The sequence below is a fragment of the Elephantulus edwardii genome, unplaced genomic scaffold (genome assembly GCF_000299155.1).
Source record: "Elephantulus edwardii isolate Elephantulus edwardi_28Jun2011 unplaced genomic scaffold, EleEdw1.0 scaffold00005, whole genome shotgun sequence".
Taxonomy (NCBI): domain Eukaryota; kingdom Metazoa; phylum Chordata; class Mammalia; order Macroscelidea; family Macroscelididae; genus Elephantulus; species Elephantulus edwardii.
The window spans coordinates 6,669,849-6,677,104 of NW_006399755.1; the positions used below are offsets into that span (position 1 = coordinate 6,669,849).

Consider the following 7,256-nt stretch of genomic DNA (forward strand, 5'->3'; position numbering starts at 1 on the left):
CCACTGCTCTTCAGCACTTTGGAGAGGTCCCTAACAGCAGACTTTCCCATGGCAATGCGCCTTTTAATTTCCTGGCTGCTGGTGCCAAGACTGTTTAACTATAGTTTCTCATAATTCAAAGTTCCCAGAGTAATGTACACACACACACACACACACACACACTATGTACTTAACTGGTTTTGCTTCTCTTGAAAACTCTGCCTAAGATACATGGTGTGATCACTGTCTATTTGCCTAGACTAGTCTCTAAGTTCCCACAGGGCAGAGATTATCTTACTCATAGCCATACTCAGTGCAGGATTCTGAATAGTGATAACGAATCAATGATTGACTACACTATCTAGCTTATATCAACAACTTTGGAGCCAAAAAGATCCAGGTTAAAATCTTAGCTTTGACATATGTATGCTCTACAAGTCTCTTAATTTTCTAATTGTCCATTTTCTTATCCATAAAGGAGAGCTCATAACACACTGCTTACAGGGTTGGTCTTTTTTTTTTTTATGGACCATTGAGTTGGAACTGACTCATAGATGACCTTCCAGCTTGATTTCAAAGGCAATAAATCCCACGGGAGGAAACGGCCCATGTTTCTCCCATAGGGTTGGTGGTGGATTCAACGCTTGCCTTTGAACATGTACATACACACAGGGTAGGCCAGGAGGATCAAATTAAGTTTTCTGGCACATAGTCAAACATTTACATACACACACACACACACACACTCTCTCTCACTCTCTGTCTCATAGTCATCAAATTGGAATTGATTTATAGCTGACCCTCTAGCGGGTTTTCCTAGGCTGTAAATATTTCACTAGGAGAATATCTTTCTCCTTCGGAACACGAAGTTCCTCAACAAATGTGAGTTACATCACTTTCCTATACCAATATTTCGCTGGGCGTTCCCTTGAGATCCTGATGTCCCAGTCTCTGCTCCACATGGAATCCCTGCCTGCTTCTCAATCACTCACTCTCTCACCTCAGGTTTCTTATCTTCAGGATCTTCTATTTGCAGGCGCTCATCCAATTTCCTTGGCTTCTGGGCATAAGGGTCTTTTATCTTCCTACAGGGCAAGAAGTCATCTTCCAGACCCTCAGCTGCCACTTGCTGATTATAGATTTTGACCTCCTAAGTAGCATTGGGGCGAATAATCAGAGTGTATAGATGAGTGTACTTACTGACCTACAAGAAAAATGGGGTCGGAGGAGGTATCTCAATCTTGTGCTGCATACCTTTAGACCCGAAGCATTAATTAATTCATCATCTAAAGGAAACTCTGTTCCCTGACTTCTACCCTCATACATCCAAAAATATACTTAACAGTATTCCTTGTCCTGTTCCTCTTGTTAACTCTGCAGGACTCATCTGGAGCTCGTTCTCTTAAAATACACTCAGAGGAACTTTCCTTGATCCGCTTACACAGGGTCAGGAGCCTCCCCTGTCCCCCTCTAGCTCTCATTCTCCCCTACCACAGTGCTGATCATTCTATAGGAAATTGTCAGTTTGTCTATCTGTCCCACTAGATTATAGGCTCCTAATGGGAAGTTGTTGCTGTATGCCTTCAAGTTGGAACAGACTCATCCATAGCTGGCCCTTTAAGGGTTTTCAGAGGCAATAAATAGCACAGGAGGAGATTGCCCATTCAACTGGTAGATTAAAACTGAGAGCCTTTGGGATTGCAGCACAGCTTGTTACAGCCAGACAAGAGGTCATATTTAATTCCTCTGGTATGTCTGTAGCTACCAGCATGAGGCCTGTCCCAGAGTAGTGCCTCAAGGAGGCCTTGGATGTGTAGATCTACTAGAGGAGGTCCTGGGCCGACACACAGTTCTCCAATGACCCAGGCCCTACTTACTTCTCTATACTAATTTCCTGTCACTCCCTTCCACTCCAGCTATGCAAAACCTCGAGCAATGTTACTCTTTTTTTCAGATCTATTTTCTCATATTATCTCTTCTAGGATTCACTCCACCCTAAACTTGTCATACTTCTTCATAGTCCTTCCAAAAGTCAGTGCGGAGGAAATCTTCTATGGGAAGCATCACCTTTTCTTTTTCATCTGTTGGTTTGGTTATTTTTACTTTATCATCATCATCATCATCATCATCATCATCATCATTTTGTGTGTGTTTACCGTCAAATCAGATCTGACCAGTACAGGAGGACATTGTCCCTCCTTCTCCAGCAGAGAATCTGGTGGATTTGAACCGTACTCCTTTGGGATTGCAGTGTAGCTTCTTGCCACTAGGCCACGAGAGCTCCCTTCATTTGTTGTTTTAACAAACAAATGTATTTCCTTATAGTTTAGATGCTACAAGTAAAAATTGAGGATGCCAGCTCTAAAGTAAGGCTTATTCTCTCTTTATCAATTAACAAGGAAAGTCTTTGTTTCCTTCAGAATCTGTAGGCCAGACATCCCTTGGAGATTTCCTGGATGTCAAGAACCCTAAAAGCATTTTCTAACCCAAATAACATGTCTCTGGAAACTCTATAAACTTTGATAAATGACAATAGTTATAGAAAGGCTTCAGGCCTTTTGCTTATAGGATCACTATGAGTCATGCTCTACTCAATGGCAATCAACAACAATCAGAGTGAGTAGGGCACCTCATCTGTGCTCCCACAGACCTGATCACACTGTGTGATCACTACTTCACTTGACTATCACCTTCACTAGACTGGGTCTTATGAAAGCAGAAGCCATATGTCCTTCATCTCTAGCCCAAGGCACAACTCAGAGCTGACACTCAGTGAGTACCTGTTGACCTGCTGATTAAGTCAACCACTATCTACAGCCATGCTAGTCCTTCTTGGCCTGATGTGATTGAGATAAACCTATTCCTCTACTTCTAATGTCAGCATTCCTCTCTTCCAGTCTAGCAATAGATACTGTGTGTGTCATGAACTGTCAAGTCAGGACCAACTCATAGCTGACCCCCTGTGGGTTATCAGAGGTAGTAAGTTGCATGGGAGGAGAATGCCTGTCTTCTCCCCCTGAGGTGGATTCTAATCACCTCCCTTTGGGTTGACAGCACACCTCTTTACCACTAAGCCACCAGAGCAGCCAGTATGAGGCCAGGCTAAACTCCAAGAGACAACTTCACATGACTCTTGAGGTTTTGAGATCAGACCGTCCTTTGTGAACTCCTGCAATTTATGGCATTTCTCCATATTTCCCCCCTAATGATAGTATTTATAGGGTTTTTGTAAGGATTAAATGAGATAAAATATACTTTCCTCTAGTTTTAACAAAAGTCTACGCAGGGCACTTGATGGTACTATTGTTTTCATGGTATTTCCCTTGGTAATAAAGGATGATATGTACCTTGTTGTTACTAAAACCGCAGATGTCAGGGCCTGTAAATTAAGTCCCAGTGCATGACTTCACAGCAATCTTAGGCAGTGTTTCTGGTCTAAGGCCAATGCCTAAGACAGACATAGGTGGTGTATCAATGAATGTCCCAACAAGAAATAGATAGCACACTCAAAGTGAGGATTATTTGCAGAGAATTTAAGAAAAGGACTGGTTTTTTTGTAATGTAAATAAGACATTGAAAAAACACAAGGAATAGAGCTTTGTTCAGGGCTAGCAACAACGTGCTATTACTGTTCCTAGACCTGAAGGGATAAGGAGAAGATGTGGTTACCAGAACCAGGATGGAAAAAGAACCCTTAGAAAAGGCGGCCAAAAGAGAAGCTGTGGTTTTCAGTCAAGAAACATGGCTAGGAAAATAAATATCCCAACTACACTCTCCTCTCTCCCTCTAATTTCCTACCAGGATTCCTCATTAACCAAATCCAACAAGAAGCCCCTCCTATGCCAGACACTTGCTACCATATCACTTAATTCTCACAAGTATTATATTATCCTCACTTTTATCTGAGAAAATTGTGGTTCATAAAAGTTAATTCATTTGTTTAAGGATAGAAAGCTGTGAGAAGCAGCTCTGGGACTCTAACTTGAGCCTGCCTAGCAACACCCCTGTGATTTTTAGTTGGCAGGGACCTCTCTAGCGTACTGAAGAACAATGACGTTAGTCTGGAGTCCAAGGTGTGTCTAATACAGGCTATGGTCTTTGCAATGACTTGCTATGCATTGGACAGCTGGACAATGACTAAGGATGATAGAAGAAGAATTGATGTCTTTGATTTATGGTGCTGGAGAAGAGTGTTAAACATACAGTAGACTGCCAGGAGAACAAACAAGTCAGTCCTGGAGAAACCAAGCTGCTCCCTGGAGGCAAGCATTTTGAAGTTCCATTTCACATACTTTGGGCACGTGGCCTAGAGGGACCAGCCTTGGAGAAGGACATTATGCTTGGAAGGGTGGAAGGACAGTGCAGGAGAAGACCCGGGATGAGATGGATTAACTCAGTCACTGGGAAAGCGGGATTGGGTCTGTCAGAGACAATGAGATTGGCTCAGGATAGGGCAGGGTCACTATGAGTCGCAGGAGACTTGATGGCACATAACAACACAATAACAACAAGGCACTGCCAACCCAAAGACAGTAGTTCAAATCCATCAGCTGAGGGATGAAGATAGGCAATCTCCCCCCTGTGATTTACAGGTTGAAAACACACTGAAGAGTCAGTTATGAGTTGGTTCCAACTCTACAACAACAACAACAACAATCATACTGATAATTTGAAACATATATTTCCAACGTGAGTTTGTAGACTTGCTCATGTTTTTTGTTGTTATGTGCCACCAAGTTGCTTGCGACTCATAGTGACCCTCTGTACAAAAGCTCTGAACCCTGCTCTATCCTGATTCAACTTTACTGTCTCTGACATATCTACCCCATTACCGCAGTTACTGAGTCAATCCATCTCATCCAGGGTATTCCTCTCTCGTGCTATCCATCCACCCTCTCAAGCATGATGTTCTTCTCCATGGTCATTCCTTGAAGCATGCCCAAAGTAAGTCAGATAGAGCTTCAGAATCCTTGCCTCCAAGGAGTAGCCTGGTTTCACCTCTCTAGGGCGAACCTGTTTGTTCTCCCAGATGTCCATGCTATAGTCAATACTCATCTCCAGCACTACAGCTCAAAGGCATCAATTCTGCTTCTATCATCCCTCATCATCATCCAGCTCTCTGATGCATAGCAAGTAATTGTGAAGACTATGGCCTGTATGAAGCGCACCTTAGTCTCCAGACTGACATTGTTGCTCTTCAGTACTCTGGAGAGGTCCTGACAACACACTTTCACAATGCAATTAGTCATTTAATTTCCTGGCTTTTGGTACCAAGAATGTTGATTGTGGAGCCAAGTAAACTAAAGCTGTCAACAATCTCAATTTCTTCACCATATATCATGATGTTGCCAATTGGACCAGTAGTGAGAATCTTTGTTTTCTTGACGTTCAGCTTCAATCCATATATAAGGTTGCAGACCTTCTGAAGCAAGCACTTCAAGTCCTCCTCAGTTTCAGCAAGCAGGGTTGTGTCATTTGCATAACACAAGTTGTTGATAAGTCTTCCTCCAATCCTGATGTCACATTCCTTCTCATAGAGCCCAGCCTCCCAGATGATCTGTTCCACATAAAAATTGAAAATCTATGGAGATAGGATACATCCCTGGCATACACCCTTCCCAATTTTGAACCATGCAATGTTTCCTTGCTCTGTTCTGATGACTGCCCCCTTGTCCAAGCACAGGTTTTGCCTAAGTGCAATCAAGTGTTCTGGGAGTCTCATTCTTCTCATAGTCAGTCACAGTTAGTTATGATCCACACAATGAAATGCCTTTGGATAGTCAATGAAGCACAGATACAATGAAACACAGACTTCATTACTCATAGACGTCTCATTACTCTTAAGTATAAAGTACTATGTATTCCAGTTGCCATCTCTGAAAAGATCAGAAATTCTAGTTAGTGACTAACAGATTCTTTATGCTTTGCCTTCATACTAGGCTGATGCACTAATTTAGCTTGCAGTGTGTTCTCGTGCCTCCCTACGTGTTGTTAGGTGTCATTGAGTCAGCTATGACTCAGAGCACCCAAAGAACAACAGACCAAATCCTTATCCTATCCTTGATTATTTTCACAGTCTCCTCTATGCTTTAGCCCATTGCTACAGCTATCGTGCCAATCTATCTCATTAAGGGTCTTCCTCTCCTTTGCTGACCCTCTACCTTTCCCAGCTGGTATCTCCTTCCAAGGACTGACCTCTCCTGACAACATGCTCAAAGTATGCGAGATGACATTTCACCACGCTTGCCTCTAAGGAGCACCCGGGTTGCACTTCCTACAAAACAGATTTGTTCTTTAGGCAGTCTATGGGATATTCAATACTCTTCACCAACACTTGGCTCTACTTCCTTTTCAGTGTTTCTATAGAAGATTCCTTCTGAGTTTTACCTACAGACCTAGGAACATTTAAAAGTTATAATAATCCCCAGGTCCTGACATATACTCATTGCTACCTATTTTAGAGAGGTTTTTTGTGTTCTCACACCTAACCATGAAGCATACATAGTGAACAGATGATCATTTTCAGGCACATATATCGTGGTATCTTTTCAGGAAATTCTCCACAGTGTATATGGTCACTGGCATAGTATATCAAGGTGACCTGCCCTTCAACTGGACACTCAAAAAGTTACTGGGAGATCTTCTTCTCAAGTGTTCTCACCAAATCTGTAGACAAAAGGTTGTTTCTGTTATATACCATCAAGTTGGAACCAACTCATAGCTGACCCTCCAGCTGGTTTTCAGAAGCAGTAAATTGCGTGGGAGAATGCCTGTCTTTCCCCCATGAAACAACTGTTGACTTCAAACTTCATGCCTTTGGGATAGCAGTGAAGCTCCTTACCTCCAGGCCACCAGAGCTCTCCAGGTGGACCAACAATAGGTACATGATTTAATTTTTACCAGTTGGACTATCCCGCCAGGACTTTGCACCTTAAAGCAAGTGAACCAAGGATGAGAGACATACTCTGAATTTGTTATTTCAATAGCAGTGACCATCCCAATAAAGTAGCTACTGTCTTCAATAAAGTAGCTACTGTCTTGTTTCCAAATCCGCCCCTTCATTTTTCTATTTGAGATTTATGCTATATTTTAAAAATATCTTTCATTTTTGTTAAAATTGACCAGTTTTGATTTGCCTATTTACAATTAAGTATGCTGAGGGTCGTGGTACTAGAGATATTGTAGTTGATGTTAGATGGATCTTGGCTGAAAGCAGGGAATACCAGAGGAATGTCTATCTGTGCTTCATTGACTATGCAAAGGCATTTGACTGTGTA

The 7,256-nt window shown here is 42.3% G+C and overlaps 1 pseudogene; it reads right to left on the reverse strand.

Moving 5' to 3' along the window:
- The window catches only part of LOC102862731, a 54,526-nt pseudogene that overhangs the window by 32,929 nt on the left and 14,341 nt on the right, over positions 1-7,256 (reverse strand).